At 46.6% G+C, this 22759-nt stretch overlaps 1 long non-coding RNA gene across 2 annotated transcripts; it reads right to left on the reverse strand.

The window, feature by feature from the left end:
- Positions 1 to 451: 451 nt before the first annotated feature.
- LOC147126982 (uncharacterized) lies at positions 452 to 21126 on the reverse strand. 2 transcript variants are annotated; one of them, XR_015084701.1, is made up of 4 exons: positions 21034 to 21126; positions 5486 to 10882; positions 5291 to 5336; positions 452 to 3102 (listed from the first exon to the last, which is right to left on the reverse strand). It is a non-coding gene; the product is annotated as an uncharacterized LOC147126982 (long non-coding RNA). The 2 variants fall into 2 exon arrangements; XR_015084700.1 differs by having other exon boundaries at positions 5291 to 10882.
- Positions 21127 to 22759: the final 1633 nt, after the last annotated feature.

Here is a 22759-nt window from a genome sequence, read left to right on the forward strand (position 1 = left end):
AAGTGTTTGGGCGTGCGAGAGGTTTGAGAAGTACCTGGTCGGGCTGGAGAACTTCAAGTTGGTCACCGACCATAAACCCCTGGTTCCGCTGATGAACAAAAAGGATCTAGACAATGTTCCTTTTCGTTGCCAAAGACTCTTGATGAGACTTATGAGGTTTAAGCCTACAGCTGAATATGCACCAGGCAAGACTCTTACTGTAGCTGATGCACCATCCCGTAGCCCATTACAGTGCTCAACAGAGATAAGTGACACTCATTCAGAGGTAGAGTGTTACATTGCAGCCGTCATCACCAGCATGCCAGCCACACCACAAAAGCTTGAGGCTATAAAGCTAGCCACTGAAGCTGACAGTAACTTGAAGATGCTACTGCAATATATCAAGTCAGGTTGGCCAGATTATGGGGGAAATGTCCCTATTGCCATCAGAGACTACTATCAAGTTAAAAGTGAACTGTCAGAATACAAAGGGATTGTCACAAGAGGATGTCGCATACAAATTCCAGCGCCATTGAGAGGCGACATCCTGGATCGGATCCATGATGGGCATCAGGGCCTTACTAAATGCAGAGAGCGGGCCAATGCATCCGGGTGGTGGCCCAGAATCTCCACTGACATCAAACTGAAAGTGGAGTCCTGTCAAACCTGCCGTGAGATGATGCATACACAGCGTAAGGAGCCCCTCATCTCAACTCCTCTGCCTGACAGACCTTGGCAAAGACTTGCAATCGACCTTTGCGATTATTTCATTGAGATACTCCACATGCCAACAACTACTGCCTCACAGGTGGTGCTGAAGCTAAAATCACTTTTTGCTTGCTATGGCTGCCCGGACCAGGTTGTTTCGGACAACGAACCCCAATTCGCATGTGAGGAGTTCCAGGAGTTTTCTCGGGAATTTGACTTCCAACACATTACTTCGAGCCCGCATTGTCCACAAGCCTACGGGCTTGCTGAAAGGGGTTTACAAATTGCAAAGTGGTAAAAATTGGATAGTACAGTAGAACAGCTGTGTTTATAATTCGTGAGCGCAGCGCAGCACGCTCCGGCCGGCCAGTGGCACGGACGACTTAAGACATCGCCAAATAAAGTGTGAAAGTGTTTACTTTTGTCTTAGTTTCTATCAAAACAGCTTACCTTAACTACAATCCCGCGTTGCATTTTAGCCAAAGTACTTTATTGATGTTGTTGTGCAAAGTTAATGCATGATCCCCCGCCCCCCCCGGCGGCCATGCTTCTTCTTTGTTTTTTAAATGAAGTAGGAGGAGGAGAAGAAGAAAAAGCAGGCGAAGAAGAATGAGGGAAGAAGAAGAAGTGGCCGCTTTTACTTTCACTTTTCACGATGGCAACAAGCGTTTTAAAGTGCAGGATTGGATAAATTACACTATGGCATTCTGGTTAAGGTAAGTCAGTTTTATGATAAAAATTAAAACTTTAACGTAGTCTTTAGCGAGCGTTCCGTCGTGCTCGTCAGCTGCCGTGGTCGGTCGAAGCTAAATTCTGATCACAGCCTGCAAGCTTGGTATTTATATTCTTCATTTTACATTTTTACAGTTAAATTGATTGTTTAACAAGTATTTAGAAGTGTGGGAACCATGTTGGGGTTCGCAACAGCGTAACAGAGGTGCAAATCCCCCAAAATAAAACTGTACAATAAATATCATATAAAATAATAATCATAATCATAAGTCCGACTCTACTTTGCGGGTTTCACTTATCGCGGCGGGTTCTGTCCCCCCATTAACTGCGATGAATGAGGGATCACTGTACTTTACAAGCTCTAGGCTGGCTATGTGGAAATGCCTTGTGAGAATAGACACAGACAAATAGTAACAATTTGAATTTAGATGGTGAGGCAATAGAGACAATGGATAGATTTTTGAAATACAAGCATATGCCTTTGATGAGGAAGTGATTGAATATGCTGGATTTGTTGGATTTTTTTCAATTAAACCTTTTCTCTTTGCATGAGAAACAGAATTGTGGACAACATTTCCAACATGACAAAGCACGCATCGGGTCTACAACCAACTGGGAGAAAGTGTCGCAAAACAGGGCGCCCCCATAATAAGGCCAGCGTGGGTTTCTTCGACAGACTCTTTGAATAAAATAAGCCCACACCAGTTTACAGAACTGTGACATGCGATTAGCATTAATGATCAGACTGATTGAGATAAACTTATCAATTGTTTTTAGACGGCCCTATTTTAACCAAATATTATTCCAAGTATTCAAAGAAATTATTTAAAGCTACATTGTGATCAAGGGAACTGTTTTGTACTGAAACCAAACAAAGAATCAAACAGAAGTAACAGAAATAATAATGCTAATAACAGTAACTGATTTACACATTTACACCATTCCAATTTCCACAAATTCAAGTCATTCAACTCATTCTGCTCACATTCAGCTTTTCAACACCCCCAAAATTCTTATTTCCCACACATTCAACTCATTCACCGTTAAAAACACCCACAAAAAATAAACTATTCACCATTCCTTTCCATTAGCAGATTTAACTTTTAGCATTTACACCATTCCAATTTCCACAAATTCAAGTCATTCAACTAATTCAGTTCACATTCAGCTTTTCAACACACCCAAAATTCCTACTTCCCACAAATTCAAGTCATTCAACTAATTCAGCTCACATTCAGCTTTTCAACACACCCACAATTCCTACTTTTCACACATTCAACTCATTCACACTTAAAAAAAACACAAAAATTCACTGAGTCACCATTCATTTCCATTGGCAGATTTAACTTTTAGCATTTACACCATTCCAATATCCCCAAATTCAAGTCATTCAACTCATTCAGCTCACATTCAGCTTTTCAACACCACTAAAGTTCCTACTTTTCACACATTCAACTCATTCACACTTAAAAAACCCACAAAAATTCAACTATTCACTCTTCATTTCCGTCCGCTGATAGTGTAGTGGTACACACGCCTGAGTTGTGTGCGGGCAGCGTGGGATCGATTCCCGCTCAGTGACAGTGTCTATGTGTGCCCTGCGATTGGCTGGCGACCAGTTCGGGGTGTAGTCTGCCTTCGCCCATTGACGGCTGGGATAGGCTCCAGCAACTCCTCGCGACCCTGTATAGGATAAGCGGTTTGGAAGATGACATGACATGACTATTCATTTCCATTTGCACATTAAACTTTTCACATTTACACCTTCCCAATTTCCACAAATTCAAGTCATTAAACTCATTCAACTTACATTCAACTTTTCAACACCCCCAAAATTCCTACTTCCCACACATTCAACTCATTCACACTTTAAAAAGCCACACAATTTCACCATTCATTTCCAGTGGACCAGTATTATTGCCCGTTGGTCTCCCCAGTACGGCGGCCATCTTGGGCAGGGACATTAGCTAGACTGGGGATACACACCCAGATATCTCCCCAGTGCGGTAGGCATCTTCGACAGGACCATTAGCTAGACTGGGGATACTCGCCCAGAGGTCTCCCTGGTGCGGCAGCCATCTTGGGCAGGGACATTAGCTAGACTGGGGATAATCACCCCGAGGTCTCCCCGGTGCGGTGGCCATCTTGGTCACCAACATTAGGTACACTGGGGATAATCACCCCGAGGCCTCCCCGGTGCTGCAGCCATCTTGGACAGGGACATTTGCAAGACTGGGGATAATCAACCCGAGGTCTCCCCGATGCGGCCGCCATCTCGGTCAGGGACATTAGCTAGACTGGGGATACTTACCCTGAGGTCTCTCATGTGCGGCGACCAACTTGGTCAGGGACATTAGCTAGACTGGGGACACTCACCCCGAGGTTTCCCAAGTGCGGCGGCCATCTTGGTCAGGGACATTAGCTAGACAGGGGGTACTCAACCCGAGGTCTCCCCGGTGCGGCGGCCATCTTGGACAGGGACATTAGATAGACTGGAGATACTCACCCCGAGGTCTCCCCAGTGTGGTTTCCATCTTGCGAAGGGACATTAGCTAAACTGGGCATACTCGACCCGAGGTCTCCCCGGTGCGGCGGCAATTTTGCGATAAGACATTAGCTAGACTAGGGATAATCACCCCGAGGTCTCCCCGGTGCGGCGGCCAACTTGGACAGGGATAATAGCGAGAATGGGGATACACACCCAGAGATCTCCCCAGTGCGGCGGCCATCTTGGGGAGGGACAATAGCTAGACTGGGGAAACACACCCCGAGGTCCCACCAGTGCGGCGGGCATCTTGGGCAGGGACATTAGCTAGACTGGGGATTATTACTATCAGGTCTCCCCAGTGCGGCGGCTATCTTGGCCAGGGACATTAGCTAGACTGCGAATACTCACCCCGAGGTCTCCTAAGTGCGGTGGCCGTATTGGTCAGGGACATTAGCTATACTGGGGATAATCACCCCGAGGTCTCCCCGGTGCGGCGGCCATCTTGGTCAGGGACATTAGCTAGACTGGGGATACCCACCCGAAGCTCTCCCCGGTGCGGCGGCCATCTTGGGCAGGGACATGAGCTAGACTGGGGATATCAACCCCGAGGTCTCCCCAATGCAGCGGCCATCTTGGACAGGAGCATTAGCTAGACAAGGAATAGTAACCCAGAAGTCTCCCGAGTGTGGCGGCCATCTTGGTCAGGGACATTAGCTAGACTGGGGATACTCACCCCGAGGTCTCCCCAGTGCAGTGGCAATCTTTGACAGGAAAAATAGCAAGACTGGGGATAATCACCCCGATGTCTCCCCGGTGCGGCAGCCATCTTGGTCAGGGACATTAACGAGACTAGGGATAATCACTCCGAGGTCTCCCCGGTGCGGCGGTTATCTTGGTCAGGGACATTAGCTTGTCAGGGGATACTCACCCCGAGGTCTCCCCGGTGCGGCTGCCATCTTGGACAGGGACATTAGATAGACTGGAGATACTCACCCTGAGGTCTCCCTGGTGCGGAGGCAATCTTGGACAGGGACATTGGATAGACTGGGGATACTCACCCCGAGGTCTCCCCGGTGCGGGGGCCATCTTGGTCAGGGACATTAGCTATACTGGGGACACGCTCCTCGTGGTCTCCCCAGTGCGGCGGCCATCTTGGTCTGGGACATTAGCGAGACTAGGGATAATCACCCCGAGGTCTCCCGGGTGCGGCGATTATCTTGGTCAGGGACATTAGCTAGCCAGGGGATACTCACCCCGAGGTCTCCCAAGTGCGGCGACCATCTTGGTCAGGGACATTAGCTAGACTGGGGATGCTTACCCCGAGGTCTCCCAAGTGCGGAGACCATCTTGGTCAGGGACATTAGTTAGATAGGGGGTACTCACCCCGAGGTCTCCCCGGTGCGGCGGCCATCTTGGACAGCGACATTAGCTACAATGGGGATACACAAACAGAGATCTCCCCAGTGTGCCGGCCATCTTGGGGAGGGATTTTAGCTAGACAGGGGATAATCAGCCCGAATTGTCCCCGGTGCGGCGGCCATCTTGCGAAGGGACATTAGCTAAACGAAGGATACTCACCCCGGGGTCTCCTCGGTGCGGCGGCAATCTTGATCAGGGACATTAGCTAGACTGGGGATAATAACCCTGAGGTCTCCCCTGTGCGGCGGCCAACTTGGACAGCGACATTAGCTACAATGGGGATACACAAACAGAGATCTCCCCAGTGCGCCGGCCATCTTGGGGAGGGACATTAGCTAGACAGGGGATAATCAGCCCGAATTGTTCCCGGTGCGGTGGTTATCTTGGTCAGGGACATTAGCTAGACAGGGGATACTCACCCTGAGGTCTCCCCGATGCGGCGGCAATCTTGGACAGGGACATTGGATAGACTGGGGATACTCACCCCGAGGTCTCCCCGGTGCGGGGGCCACCTTGGACAGGGACATTAGCTAGACTGGGAATACTTACCCCGAGGTCTCCCCGGTGCGGCGGCCATCTTGGTAAGGGACATAAGCTAGACTGGGGATACTCACCCCGATGTGACCCCAGTGGGGCGGCCATCTTGGCAAGGGCCATTAGCTATCTCCCCGGAGCGGCAGCAATATTGGACAGGGACATTGGCTAGACTGGGGATAATCGCCCCGAGGTCTCCCCGGTGCGGCAGCCATCTTGGTCAGGGAAATTAACAAGACTGGGGATACTCACCCCGAGGTCTCGCCGGTGCGGCGGCCATCTTGGACAGGGACATTAGATAAACTGGGGATACTCACCACGAGGTCTCCCAAGTGTGGCGGCCATCTCGGGTAGGGACATTAGCTAGACTCGGGTTAATCACCCCGAGGTCTCCCAGTGGTGGCCGCTATCTTTATCAGGGACATGAGCTAGACTGGGGATACTCACCTTGAGGTCTCCCAAGTGCGGCGGCCATCTTGGTCAGCGACATTAACTAGGGATAATAACCCTGAGGTATCCCCAGTGCGGCAGTTATCTTGGTAAGGGCCATTAGCTAGACAGGGGATACTTACCCTGAGGTCTCCCCGGTGCGGCGTCCATCTTGGACAGGGACATTAGATAGACTAGGGATACACACCCCGAGGTCTCCCCGGTGCGGGGGCCATCTTGGACAGGGACATTAGCTAGACTGGGGATACTCACCCCGAGGTCTCCCAGTTGCGGGGGCCATTTTGGACAGGGACATTAGCTAGACTGGGAATACTTACCCCGAGGTCTCCCCGGTGCGGTGAACACCATCTTGGTCAGGAACATTAGCAAGACTGAGGATACTTACCCCGAGGTCTCCCTGGTGCGGCGGCCATCTTGGTCACAGACATTAGCTAGACTGGGGATAATCACCCTGAGGTCTCCCCGGTGCGGCAGCCATTTTGGACAGGGACATTAACTAGACAGGGGATACTCACCCCGAAGGTCTCCCGAGAGAGGCGGCCATATTGGTCAGGGACATTAGCTAGACTGGGGACAGTCACCTCAAGGTCTCCCCGGTGCCGTGGCCATCGTGGTCAGGGACATTAGCTAGACTGGGTATACTTGCCCCGAGGTCTATCTTGTACGGCGGCCATCTTGGTCAGGGACATTAGCTAGACAGTGGATACTCGCCCAGAGGTCTCCCTGGTGCGGCAGCCATCTTGGACAGGGACATTAGCTAGAATGGGGATACTCACACCGAGGTCTCTACGGTGCGGTGGCCATCTTGGTCAGGGACATTGAATAGACTGGGGATAATCACCCCGAGGTCTCCCCGGTGCGGCAGCCATCTTGGACAGGGACAGTAGCTAGACTAGGGATAAGCACCCCGAGGTCTCCCGGTGGCGGCCGCCATCTTGGTAAGGGACATTAGCTAGACTGGGGACACTCACCCCGAGGTCTCTCAAGTGCGGCGACAATCTTGGTCAGGGACATTAACAAGAATTGGTACACTCACCCCGAGGTCTCGCCGGTGCGGCGGCCATCTTTGTCAGGGACAATAACTAAACTAGGGATAATCACCCCGTGGTCTCCCGGTGGCGGCCGCCATCTTGGTCAGGGACATTAGCTAGACATGGGGTACTCAACCCGAGGTCTCCCCGGTGTGGCGGCAATCTTGGACAGGGAAATTAGATAGACCGGGGAGACTTACCCGGAGGTCTCCTGAGTGCAGAGGCCATCTTGGGAAGGGATTAGCTAAACTTGGGATAATCACCCCGAGGTCTCCCAGTGTTGGCCGCCATCTTTATCAGGGACATGAGCTAGACTGGGGATAATCACCCCGAGGTGTCCCCGGTGCGGCAGTTATCTTGGTAAGGGACATTAACTAGACAGGGGATACTTACCCTGAGGTGTCCCCGGTGCAACGTCCATCTTGGACAGGGACATTAGATACACTAGGGATACACACCCCGAGGTCTTCCCGGTGCGGGGGCCATCTTGGACAGGGACATTAGGTAGACTGGGGATATTCACCTCGAGGTCTCCCCGGTGCGGGGGCCATCTTGGACAGGGACATTAGCTAGACTGGGAATACTTACCCCGAGGTCTCCCTGGTGCGGTGGCCATCTTGGTCAGGGACATTAGCTAGACTGGGGGTAATCACCCCAAGGTCTCCCAGTGGTGGCCACCATCTTGGTCAGGGACATTAGCAAGACTGAAGATACTCACCCTGAGGTCTCCCCAGTTTGGCAGCAATTTCGGACAGGGAAATTAACTAGACAAGGGATATTCACCCCGAAGGTCTCCCGAGAGCGGCAGCCATATTGGTCAGGGACATAATCTAGACTGGGGATACTCACCCCGAGGTCTCCCCAGTGTGGTGGACATCTTGGACAGGGCCATTAGCTAGAATGGGGATACTTACCCTGAGGCCTCCCCAGTACGGCAGCCATCTTGGGCAGGGACATTGGCTGCGACTGGGGATAATCACCCCGAGGTCTCCCCAGTGCGGCAGCAATATTGGACAGGGACATTAGCAAGACTGGGGATAATCACCTCAAGGTCTCCCCAGTGCGGCAGCCATCTTGGACAGGGACATGAGCTAGACTGGGGATAATCAACCCGAAGATTCCCCGGTGCAGCAGCCATCTTGGTGAGGAACATGAGCTTGACTGGGGATAATCAACCTGAGGTCTCACCGGTGCAGCAGCCATCTTGGACAGGGACATTAGCTAGACTGGGGATAATCACCCTGAGGTCTCCCCGGTGCAGCAGCCATCTATGACAGGGACGTTAGCTAGACTTGGGATAATCACCCCGAGGTCTCCCCGGTGCGGCGGCCATCTTGGTCAGGGACATTAGCTAGACCGGGGATAATCACCCCGAGGTATTACCAGTGCGGCAGCCATCTTGGACAGGGACATTAGCTAGACTGTGGATACTCGCCCCAAAGTCTCCCCGTTGCGGCAGCCATCTTGGACAGGGACATTAGCTAGAATGGGGATACTCACCCCGAGGTCTCCACGGTGCGGCGGCCATCTTGGTCAGAGACATTGGCTAGACTGGGGATAATCACCCTGAGGTCTCCCGGTGGCGGCTGCCATCTTGGTCAGGGACATTAGCTAGACTGGGGACACTCACCCCGAGGTCTCACAAGCGCGGAGGCAATCTTGGTCAGGGACATTAACAAGAATGGGTATACTCACCCCGAGGTCTCGCCGGTGCGGCGGTCTTCTTTGTCAGGGACAATAGCTAGACGAGGGATAATCACCCCGAGGTCTCCCGGTGGCGGCCGCCATCTTGGTCAGGGATATTAGCTAGACTGGGGACACTCACCCCGAGGTTTCCCAAGTGCGGCGGCCATCTTGGTCAGGGACATTAGCTAGACAGGGGGTACTCAACCCGAGGTCTGCCCGATGCGGCGGCCATCTTGGACAGGGACATTAGATAGACTGGGGATACTTACCCGGAGGTCTCCTGAGTGCAGAGGCCATCTTGGGAAGGGACATTAGCTAAACTGGGGATACTCACCACGAGGTCTCCCAAGTTTGGCGGCCATCTCCGGGAGGGACATTACCTAGACTAGGGATAATCACCCCGAGGTCTCCCAGTGGTGGCCGCCATCTTTATCAGGGACATGAGCTAGACTGGGGATACTCACCCCGAGGTCTCCCAAGTGCGGCGGCCATCTTGGTCAGGGACATTAGCTAGGGATAATCACCCCGAGGTCTCCCCGGTGCAGCAGCCATCTATGACAGGGACGTTAGCTAGACTGGGGATAATCACCCCGAGGTCTCCCCGGTGCGGCGGCCATCTTGTTCAGGGACATTAGCTAGACTGGGGATAATCAACCCGAGGTCTCCTCAGTGCAGCAGCCATCTTGGACAGGGACATTAGCTAGACTTGGGATAATCACCCCGAGGTCTCCCCGGTGCAGCAGGCATCTATGACATGGACGTTAGCTAGACTGGGGATAATCACCCCGAGGTATTACCGGTGCGGCAGCCATCTTGGACAGGGACATTAGCTAGACAGGTGATACTCATCCCATGGTCTCCAGTATGCGGCGGCCACCTTGGTCAGAGACATTAGCTAGACTGGGGATACTCACCCCGAGGTCTCCCCGGTGCGGCGGCCATCTTGGACAGGAACATTAGCTAGACTGAGGATACCCACCCCGAGGTCTCCCTGGTGCGGCGGCCATCTTGGACAGGAACATTAGCTAGACTGAGGATACACACCCCGAGGTCTCCCCGGTACGGCGGTGATCTTGGTCAGGGACATTAGCTAGAGGGTATACTCACCCCAAGGTCTCCCCAGTAAGGCGGCCATCTTGGTTAGGGCCATTTGCTAGACAGGGGATAATCACCCTGAGGTCTCCCATATGCGGCGGCCATCTTGGTCAGGGACATTAGCTAGACAGGGTATATTTGCCCCGAGGTCTCCCCGGTGCAGCAGCCATATTGGACAGGAACATTAGCAAGACTGAGGATACCCACCCCGAGGTCTCCCCGGTGCGTCGGCCATCTTGGTCAGGGACATTAGCTAGACTGGGAGTACCCACCCAAAGGTTTCCTTGGTGCGGCAAACATCTTGGTCAGGGACATTAGCTAGACAGGGGATACTCGCCCCGAGGTCTCCCGGGTACGGCGGCCATCTTGGTCAGGGACATCAGCTAAACTGGGGATACTCGCCCCGAGATCTTCCCGGTGCGGCGGCCATCTTGGTCAGGGACATTAGCTTGACTGGGGATACTCACCCCGAGGTCCCCCCAGTGCGGCGGCCATCTTGGTCAGGCACATTAGCTAGACTGAGCATACTCACAAAGCGGTCTCTCCAGTGCGGTGGCCATCTTGGAGAGGGACGTAAGGTAAACTGGGGATAGTCACCCGGGGTCTCTCCAATGCGGCGGCCATCTTGGAGGAGGACCCAAAATCCACAGGAAGTGACCCAAATGACCCAGAAACGGAGCGGAAATGACCCAAATGAGCTGGACATGGACCGGAAGGGACCCAAATGACCCGGAAATGGATCGGAAGTGCCCCAAATGACCTGAAAATGGAACAGAAGTGGTCTAAATGACCCGGAAATGAACCGGAAATGACCCGGAAATTAACCGGAAGTGACCCAAATGACCAGGAAATGGACCGAAAGTGACCCAAATGACACGGAAATGGACCGGAAGTGACCCAAATGACCCGGAAATGGAAAGGAAGTTACCCGAATGACCCGGAAATTAACCAGAAGCCTTTTTTTTCCCTTCTTTTTTTTTTTATATCTTCCTCATTCAAGGCTATCCTCTATAATTTGAGGGTTTTCAACTTCATTCAGTTTCATTTCAAAGAATTCCACAGTTTTTCATAGTGGTCGTTCAACTTCATTCAACTTCATTCAGTATCATTCAACTTTATTCAGTATCATTCCTTTTTCAACTTCATTTCAACGCATTCCGCAGTTGCTTTTCAGCTTCCTTCACCTTCACACGCAATTTCTCCAGAAATTGCATTCTCTAGTGTTACTACGCTATTGCTTCTTTTTTGCCAATCCAAAACTTTGGCACGCCGCTACTTCCACATTCAAACCATTCCAATTTTAAATTCACAACATTCAGATCATTCAACTCACATTCCACATGACCCACAATTCCTACTTCCAAAAAAATTCTAATTACTCAATCTTTAAACAATTCCCAATGGCTCATTCACATCCTTCAGTTCATTTAACTCACATTCCAATATCATAGGCTGCATGGCTCAGTGGTAGAGTGGTGTTTTCCCTACCAGGAGGTGGTGGGTTCAATCCCCATTCCCTTCTTGTTTCAATCTTTTTTCATTCCACTTTATTCAGCATCGATCGATTTTATTCCACTTTTTTCAACTTCATTCAGTGTCATTCAACTTTATTTAACTTAATTAAATAACAACTCACCACAACTGAATACTCATCCCCAGGTGACCCTAATTAAGCATCATTCCCAAAGACACGTTCACACCCTTCAGCTCATTAAACTTACATTCCAACATTGGCGGCGTCATGGATCAGTGATCGAGTGGTCGTTTCCCAACCAGGATTGTTGGTTCAATCCCAGCCATTCAATCCTTGTTTAATTTTTTTTTCCTTCTTCCCAAAAATCCGAATTATTCAACCTTCAAAAAACCATTAAAAAATTTACCACTCGTTCCGAATGGCACATTTAACACTTCATGTTTAAATCATTCAGATTTCAAATTCTCAACATTCAGCTCATTCAACTCACATTGGTTAAGCTGCAATTCCTACTTCCCAAAAATAGATATTATTCAACCTTAAAAACACCATTAAATTCACCACCTGCAATTCCTACTTCATTCCACTTTATTCAGTGTCATTCAACTTTATTCCAATGGATTCCACAGTTTCTTTTCAGCTTCCTTCGCCTTTACACGCAATTTCTCCAGGAATTGCATTCTCTAGTATTATGATATTACTTATTTTTTGGAACTCCAAAACTTTGGCGTGCCGCAACTTCCACAGACTTCATCCGATTCACCCCGTTCAAACTTAAATCCACAGGAAGTGACCCATATTCAACAGGAAGTGACCCCAAATGACCGGGAAATGAACAGGAAGTGACCCAAATGACCCAGAAATGGACCCAAAACTTGCATTTTTTTTGCCCCTAACATTTTTGGTTCCCCCAAAATTCAGCCCGAAAAGGCAACGTGGGTCCCCCTTCCCATGGGCTCACCACCAGTGGGAGGGGCCAAAGGGGTCGGGTGCTGTGCGAGCTGGGCGGCGGTTATAGGCAGGCACCTTGGTCCGATCCCCAGCAGCAGAAATCAGCTCTTGGGACATGGAATGTCACCTCTCTGGCAGGGAAGGAGCCCGAGCTGGTGTGTGAGGCTGAGAAGTTCCGACTAGATATAGTCGGGCTCACCTCCACACATAGCTTGGGCTCTGGTACCAGTCCTCTCGAGAGGGGTTGGACACTCTTCCACTCTGGAGTTGCCCAAGGTGAGAGGCGCCGCGCAGGTGTGGGCATACCTATTGCCAACGACTCCATTGTTCTGCTGGGGGACTTCAATGCTCACGTGGGCAATGACAGTGAGACCTGGAAGGGCGTGATTGGGAGGAACGGCCCACCCGATCTGAACCCGAGCGGTGTTCGGGTTACTGGACTTCTGTGCTCGTCACGGATTATAACGATCACGGTCCATAACGAACACCATGTTCAAACATAAGGGTGTGGCACTTGGCACCAGGATACCCTAGGCCGCAGTTCGATGATCGACTTTGTAGTTGTATCATCGGATTTGCGGCCGCATGTTTTGGACACTCGGGTGAAGAGAGGGGCAGAGCTGTCAACTGATCACCATCTGGTGGTGAGTTGGCTCCGATGGTGGGGGAAGATGCCGGTCGGACCTGGCAGACCTAAACGTATTGTGAGGGTTTGCTGGGAAGGTCTGGCAGAATCCCCTATCAGAAGGAGTTTCAACTCCCACCTCCGGCAGAACTTTGCCCACGTCCCGGAGGGAGGCGGGAGACATCGAGTCCGAGTGGACCATGTTTCGTGCCTCCCTTGTTGAGGCGGCCGATCGGCGCTGTGGCCTGTCGTGGCGGCAATCCCCGGACCCGCTGGTGGACACCAGCGGTAAGGGATGCTGTCCAGCTGAAGAAGGAGTCCTATCAGGCCTTTTTGGCCTGCGGGACTCCGGAGGCAGCTGACAGGTACCGGCTGGCCAAGCGTAGTGCAGCTCTGACTGAGGCAAAAACTCGGGTGTGGGAGGAGTTCGGGGAGGCCATGGAAAATTACTTCCGGACAGCTTCGAGGAAATTCTGGTCCACCATCCGGCGTCTCAGGAGGGGAAAGCAGTGCACCATTAACACTGTTTATAGTGGAGACGGGGTGCTGCTGACCTCAACTCGGGACGTTGTGGGTCGGTGGAGAGAATACTTCGAAGAACTCCTCAATTCCACCGACACGCCTTCCACTGAGGAAGCAGAGCCTGGAGACTCTGAGGTGGGCTCTCCCATCTCTGGGGTTGAAGTAACCGAGGTAGTCAAAAAGCTCCTTGGTGGCAAAGCCCCGGGGGGTGGCTGAAATCCGCCCGGAGTTCATAAAGGCTCTTGATGTTGAGGGGCTGTCATGGCTGACACGCCTCTACAACATTGCGTGGACATCGGGGACAGTGCCTCTGGATTGGCAGACCGGGGTGGTGGTCCACCTTTCTAAGAAGGGGGACCGGAGGGTGTGCTCCAACTACAGAGGGATCATACTCCTCAGCCTCCCCGGTAAGGTCTATTCAGGGGTGCTGGAGAGGAGGGTCCGTCGGAAGGTCGAATCTCGGATTCAGGAGGAGCAATGTGGTTTTCGTCCCGGATGTGGAACAATGGACAAGCAGGGTCCTCGAGGGTGCATGGGAGTTCGCCCAACCAGTCTACATGTGTTTTGTGGACTTGGAGAAGGCGTTCGATCGTGTCGCTCGGGGAGTTCTGTGTGGGGTGCTTCGGGAGTACGGGGGTACCGAGCCCCCTGATAAGGGCTGTTCGGTCCCTGTACCACTGATGTCAGAGTTTGGTCTGCATTGCTGGCAGTAAGTCGGATTTGTTTCCGGTGAGGGTTGGAGTCCGCCAAGGTTGCCCTTTGTCACCGATTCTGTTCATAACTTTTATAGACAGAATTTCTAGGCATGGCCGAAGTGTCGAGGGGGTTCAGTTTGCGGGCCAGTATTGCATCTCTGCTTTTTGCAGATGATGTGGTGTTGTTGGCTTCAAGCCGCGATCTCCAACTCTCGCTGGAGCGGTTCGCAGTCGAGTGTGAAGCGGTCGGAGTGAAAATCAGCACCTCCAAATCTGAGACCATGGTCCTCAGTCAGAAAAGGGTGGTGTGCCCTCTCAAGGTCGGGGATGGGATTCTGCCCCAAGTGGATGAGTTTGGGGTCTTGGGGTCTTGTTCGCGAGTGAGGGTAGGATGAAACAGGAGATCGACAGGCGGATCGGTGCAGCGTATGCTGTGATGCGGACCCTGTATAGGTATGTCGTGGTGAGCCAGTTGAGGTCGCTCGGGCACCTGATAAGGATGCCTCCTGGACGCCTCCCTGGTGAGGTGGTCCGGGCATGTCCCACCGGCAGGAGACCCCGAGGATGACCCAGAACACGCTGGAGAGACTATGTCTCCCGGCTTGCCTGGGAACGCCTTGGGATCCCTCCGGAAGAGCTGGAAGTTGCTGCTGGGGAGAGGGAAGTCTAGGCTTCCCTGCTGAAGCTGCTGCCTCCGCGACCCGACCTCGGATAAGCGGAAGATAATGGATGGATGGATGGATGGATAGTTAAATTTTGTAATTGATCGCGTCAAAATAATTGACGCATTTAACACAGGAGTAGAATGAACGCCGATGCATGATCCCACTCAGAGTGCACAGTGAGCAGTAGAGCGGACGTGTGTCACCTTGTGGGAGTAGAGAGAAGCATTTGGAAAGAGGATGGCAGTTTTAAATCTCAGAACGGTGAATAAATTGGTTTGCCTCAGCGACTGAGGACGAGTAAACAAGAGGGCGGTCTTGTTTTGTGTTCATAAAGTCAGTTTAATGGAAGAACACACGGAGTGCTGATAGCACCTCCAGCATAGCACAGTATAACATCAGACAATCACATTCTTGTGCACTTCAGGGACCACTCGGAAAACATAAACTCTGAGAATATTACAAATATGGACATTAGACACATACTTTATTTGCTTATATGGTTGCAAATTTTTCTGTCACTGTTCTGAGGCCCTTTTGGGTTTTTGTTTTTGTGGTGAATAATAGGTGCTGTCGATGATGTGATGACGTGTGTTCGCGATCAGCTGTGATAGCTTTACTGCCTACTTGCTGATGGTGCTGAAGATCCCGGACTGCGACCCTCCCATGGATCCCGGTCGACATCTCTAAAATTGCATAAGTATTTGGACAGATATGATGGGGTCACACCCCCATGGTTATTTATAGAACTGCTTTGTTTGACACACTGTAAGATGAAGTTAAAACTGAACTTATGAAAGACCCTGCACTCATGGCAGGGGGCGAGAGTTACATTAATTGTCAGGCGTCTCATGATATGCAGTTTATTTTCCATTGCTAAGACATCTCTTGAAAAGCTACTTTTCTCTAAACCCCATTTTCAAGCTGCATTCACAAAACCCCAGACTCTTCTTACAAAGCTAATTTTTTACCCCAAAACTGTTCAATCTGTGCCCAAAACAAAGTTAATCAAAATGTAAAGCACCAGTGCTCTCTGAACTGGCTTTCCTATGTGCCTTCACATCGTTAGCTACAAGTAGTGTTAGGTAATATTGAAAAAAATCCATCACGATATTGGCCATTTATTGAGATATCGAGATAATGAGATGACAGACAATCCGTGCCTTTTGATTTTTAACTGTACTTTTACCTTCGCTGCTGTATACTATAATCATGTGGATATTGGATGACAGTACAAACTCAGACACCATAGATGGCGGAGGCAACGTAAAGAGGCTGCCGAGATGGGCTATGGCTAGGTGACGTTAAACGCTAACCACTCAAACTCTGCTGCCAAGCCTCTCTACCTTCGATGCCAGACCCATAACACAGTTAATCTTCATCACAACAACCTGGCTAAACGCTCAGATTCTCCACGCTTCAGTGCAACGCTACATGAGGCAAATTTCACTGTCAGATTATAATGTCCAAAGATGCGCAGAGTAAGGAACAAGAACTGCTGATAACGCTGTTCTGAGGGTTATGGTTAGAGTGGGGCTGGTAATGCCGATAGCCTACTTTCAGCGACAAAAAAATGTAAAACTTTGTGAAAAGGGGCTGATGAGTAAGACCAAGCGCAATTTGCGGCAGTGGCAGCTGTCGAGGCAGCCTTTACGTCACTTCCGCTAATACCACGACCGCTGCCTCAATCGAGGCGAGAGGCCAAGATGGCGGCGAAGGGAGCAGACGTGTTGTGAGCACCTCTGAGCAGTGTTCCCTAAAAGATGGTATAAAGGGAAAATAATCATCCCTAAAACTCATGGTAATTTGTATCGAATACTACTTTTGTGATTCTGAACCTTCTGGAATAAGAAGATGTAACCCGTTTTTGTTGAAAACTAACGAACACCGTCACAACAATGAACAAAGACAGTCGAAGAGTGCTTTCAATGCATGATTACTGCGGCACAGAAAACATGGAAACAAATGCCAAAGGGATTATTACTATAACAGTAATTATTGATCATTTAAAGTTCATCCTAGTTAATGTATATGGCTATAACAATACAAGGGACACCAGTTCATTGTTGGAGGGGATTTCTTCGCACTTAGAAGATATTCGTTTTTCACATCCAACAGATAACATTATAATTGGGGATGATCTGAATTTGACACTTGATGATTTTTTGGATAGGTTTCCAAATACATTGCCTACCAATCATCCCAATACAATTTTCACAAATTTCTGTAAGGAACTAGGTCTAATTGATATTTAGCGACACACGCATCCCGGAATACTTCAATACTCATGGTTCATCCCCAATTATAACCTCAAATCAAGGATTGACCACTGTCTTGTTGCCAATCAGTTATTATGCTATGATATCAGTTCTGATATTTCTGCTGCACCACTATCTGATCATTGAGTTATTCACCTTTGCATTAAACCCAAAATGCAAAGTATGCATACAAATAAGTACTGGAAATTTAACTCTAATCTTTTAAAAAATGAGACCTATTGTGAACATATTATATCGATAATATCAGAGATTGTTAATCGAGAGGACATTCCAACACCAGTTAAAAAGTGGGAGTTTCTTAAGTATAAAATTCGTCGGTTCAGTATATCATTTAGCAAAAAAATTAAAAAGGCTTTGGATGAGAAAGAACTTACCATAATTAAACAGCTGAACATGTATTGCAATAAACCGGACCCAACAGAAGAGGACAGGAAAAAGATACTTGAACTGCAACCCGAACTTGATGAAATTTTTCCACAAAGAGCACAGGGAGCATTCATTAGATCAAGAGCTAAATGGATTGAGGTAGGCAAAAAAAATTCATCTTATTTTTGTGGCCTCGAAAGAAAAAGACAGGAAAGGAATAATGTCAAATCCCTCTTTATTGATAATGTTGAAGTCACAGACGAAAAGCAAATTTCCTCAGAATTTTACAAATTTTATAACAAACTATACACTTCCAAATTTTCAAAGGAATATCGTGACATATTTCTCAACAAGATAGCCGCACACGTTCCCACTATAAATCCTGATTATAAAAAAACTTGTGACGAACAAATCACAATGGCAGAGCTCGATACAGTGGCTGGTCGCCTGTCAGTCAACCGCGCTCCAGGCTCGGATGGGCTGACAGGGGCCTTTTATAAACACTTTTGGCAGGAAATACGAATACTTTTGCATCAAGTTTTTTCTGACTTATTTACTACTTGCGTTCTTCCTCCCACAATGGCACATGGGGTCATTATCTTAATTCCAAAGCCTGGTAAAGATCCAAGATACATTGAAAACAGAAGACGTATTACCTTAAGAAACTCAGACCATAAACTACTATTATGCTTTCACCACTCGTCTCTGTTCCGGAATATCTAATATAGTGGACCAAACTCAGTCTGGATTCTTAAAAGGCAGATCAATTCATAATAATATACGGCTGCTAATGGATATTATTGAATACAATAATCTTATTGAGGATGAGGGACTCCTTCTATTTTTGGACTTTTACAAAGCCTTTGTTTCGGTGGAGCATTCATTCATTCTAGCTGTGCTTGAATTATTCGGTTTTGGCATTTAGTTTAGAAGAATGCTTGCAAGTCTTTATCAGAATATAAACAGTTGTGTCTCTTTACGTCAAGGTACAGCTCCTAGTTTCAAAATAAATGTAGGAATCCCGCAGGGCTGTCCAATATCACCATATTTGTTTATTCTAGTCACACAGATGCTAGCCGTATACAAAAAAACGTGTGTTGACATTAAGAAACTAAATATATTAGGAACTGAAGTAGGGATCAGCCAACTGGCTGATGACACAACTCTTTTTCTTAAAGATCGTTATCAGGTATCCATAATTATAGAAAATTAAAAAATTCTCTTTAGCGTCAGGGCTAACTCTAAATCTTCAGAAATGTGAACTTTTAGCTATACATGATACAGAATTAGAAAATATTCATAACATTCCAGTAAAATCTGTAATATAATACCCAGGTGTTTATCTAACAAAGAAGCAGAGTCAGACTCAGAATATTGAACATAAAATTAAACAATGTAAGTCCCAATTTGATTTATGGCTGCAGTGAGATTTATCGATCATATGCCGAATCTATTTAACCAAAGTAGAAAGTTTGTCAAGATGCATTTACCCGGCCTACTCCCAAGCAATTCCAAATAAACTGATCCAATCTATCAACCAAATTAATTTCAACTTTATTTGGCGAAATAAACCACATTACACGAAAAAAAGTCACCTGGTTAAAGAAATAGGTGAAGGGGGCCTAAAGGCAATAGATTTTGATTGCCTCAATGGGACCTTGAAAATAAATTGGCTTAAATCATGGACTATTAATAGAGACTCATTCTGGTATTGCATCCCCAACTATATATTTAAAAAACTAGGAGGCTTACAGTTTCTTCTTGTTTGTGATTTTGTGATAGAAAAATTACCAATTCAATTGTCTGCGTTCCACAAACAAATCCTTTTGTATTGGAAAATGTTGTACATCCACAACTATTCACATGTGACTGCTCTTTGGAATAATGCTACATATTACACAGGAACAAATCTTTTTTTTTTCGGATTGGTTTGAGAGGAACATATATGAACGTATAGATGTAACTTTCACAAATTGATAAATGCACTTCCACAACAATTTGTCTCTATGACTAGAGAAATAATGAAATATCAACAAATAAACCCCCAGCTGCCCCCAGCCCTATTGCAAGGGCTCTCGATCAGGAATAGAAAATGTAATAATAATTTCATAAGACAGTGTCTTACAAAAATTATATTTCCTGAAAAACAAAACAAAAACGGTATTCATAGGGAATTTGATGAGGCTACATAAACAAGTTAAGAACTATATATTTGAATCTTCCAATACCCCCCAAAATTAAGGAAATACATTTTAAATTATGAATAATATTTACCCATCGAAAGAATTACTAACATCACGTTTTAATATTGAAAACAATATGTGCTCTTTCCGTAACAATGACATTGAAACCACTGACCATATGTTTTTCGCTTGTCCAAAAACACAAGAATTCTGGAAGGATGTACACCTTTGGATCACTCCTATCGTTCCCAACGTCATTATCAAGAAATCATATTACATTTGGTCTTACTCTTCCAAACAAGAATGAGGAAATCTCTACAGATAGAATTTTATGTATAGCAAAGTTCTATATCCACAAGAAAAAATATCAAAAATCAAACCGTTTTTCAAAATTTTATTAACGAATTTGATATTTATATTAAGTCATTAAAGTTAATTAAAAGACCAAAGATACAAATAATACATCAAAAATTGAAGGAATTTCCCCTTGTGTATGAGTTGAATGTTTTTATTACTTTATACCCTTTTTATTTTTGGTTTATTTAAGACTTACGTACATATATACTTATATACATATACACATACTTATACATATGCACTTGTATTTTTTATTTTATATTTTTTATTTCTTCTGTCTTTTGTATTGTTTTGTTTATATATGTTTATATATATGTATATATACACATATGTACATATATGTATGTATATATATGAGTGTATATATGTACATATGTGTATATATATATATATATATATATATATATATATATATATATATATATATATATATATATATATATATATATATATATAAAATTCATCGCAGTTAATGGGGGACAGAACCCGCCACGATAAGTGAAACCTGCAAAGTAGAGTCGGATTTATGATTATGATTATTTTGGGGGATTACGTTTTATTTTGGGGGATTTGCGCCTCTGTTACGCTGTTGCGAACCCCAACATGGTTCCCACACTTCTAAATACTAGTTAAACAATCAATTTAACTATAAAAATGCTAAACGAAGAATATAAATATCAAGCTTGCAGGCTGTGATCAGAATTTAGCTTCGACCGACCGCGGCAGCTGACGAGCACAACGGAACGTTCGCTAAAAACTATAATAAAGTTTTAATTTTTATCATAAAATTGACTTACCTTAACTAGAGTGCCATAGTGTAATTTATCCAATCCTGCACTACAACGCGTGTCGCCGTCGTGAAAAGTGAAAGTAAGAGCGTCCGCTTCTTCTTCGCCTGCTTTTTCTTCTTCTCCTCCTACTTCATTTCAAAAACGAAGAAGAAGCATGGCCGCCGGGGATCATGCATTAACTTTATCTTTGCACAACAACATTAATAAAGTCCTTTGGATAAAATGCAACGCGAGATTGTAGTTAAGTTAAGCTGTTTTAAGACAACCTAAAACAAAAATAACAAACACTTTCACACTTTATTTGGCGATGTCTTAAGTCGTCGGTGCCACTGGTCGGCCGGGAGCACGCTGCGCTGCGCTCACGAATTATAAACACAGCAGTTGTATTGTACTATCTGATTTTTACAAAATTTTATTAGCGCAAACACGTCATTACAAATATTGAGGAGAAAGTATCTGGCTTGAATCTGACTAAATCAACGGCACATTTGAATAGTGGACGAGACTAAGCGAGTCAGCTCTCATACAGTACAGTGTGTGGAAAAATTAAATCCACTTGTGCTTTCGTTGGTCGATCTCGCGCTGGGAACCAGTCACCGCCTTTTATGAGTGCCTGCGGATATGTACAAAGTCTCCGAGTCAACTCATATCTTTGAAACAATGCGTCTTTCTGCAATATAGCTCCCGATATGGCTGTGTTGTTTCATTTTTAATTTATGAATGCTTCTGAAAAATCCGCAATGCACTAAGGGCGCAAAAGTTGAAGCGCGAAGTAGCAAGGGATCACTGTATATGGGCCATTCTATTGAATTGGTTCGAATTCAGAATTGAAAAATATGTGAAATTTGTATTTTATTTCAGAAAAACTTTTATTGTATTCATGTTGCACCATATCTAAGGGGCACAAATATAGTAAAAGTACACACTTTCAAATATTATTTTCTAGCTTTACCCTAATATCTTGCCTGTCCCTAAAATGTGTCACAACCAAAACACACAATTGCAGAAGAATAAAAATGATTCTACTAGCCGATTCATATTTTTTTCAATTCCCCCCTCTACAGAGTATTTTTAATGAATTAATATATATGGTTTTGACATCAAAACCGATCAAAATGATTTTTTTAACAGAATTTAATCTGACTTTTTCTGAAATAAATCAAAATTTATATGCTATTTTTCATTGTAAAATGTAGAAAGTTGATCAAATTGACTTTAAAAGTCATCATTTATTAAAACAAACATACCCTTAAACAATCATTATCAAAAATTGTTGGTTGATAATTCAATACTTTTTCTTTTTGTTAAAACATCATTTTTTTCCGGTAATTTCAGTAGTGACCATATTGTTGCTGCTGTTGCAGTAATACCTTGTGTGAGGGTAACATTGTAATCACTTAACTAGTTTTGCTATATTTTAACTTTTAACATTTATTATAACTAATGAAACATATTTTTTTCCATTTTCTACTGCTTTGTGCTGTCCTCAGGGTCGGGTGGAGTTGATCGCACCTGACTTGCTGGACCGGTCACCTGTCCATCACAGGGCTCTTCATCATTGAAAAACTGTGGTTTCACCTTCCAGATGAAAATTTAATTGGAATCACAAACATTTTTGTAACATACATTTCCCTGTATGTATGTTCCCTCTCTCTCTGTTTTTTGAGAGACATCCGGTGGTCTTGTCTTTTCCTCCATGCTCTTCTGACTCGGTCATTGTAACCCTTCGCCT

This window comes from Filicampus tigris, chromosome 22, assembly GCF_054856515.1.
Source record: "Filicampus tigris isolate MCC_2025a chromosome 22, RoL_Ftig_1.0, whole genome shotgun sequence".
Taxonomy (NCBI): domain Eukaryota; kingdom Metazoa; phylum Chordata; class Actinopteri; order Syngnathiformes; family Syngnathidae; genus Filicampus; species Filicampus tigris.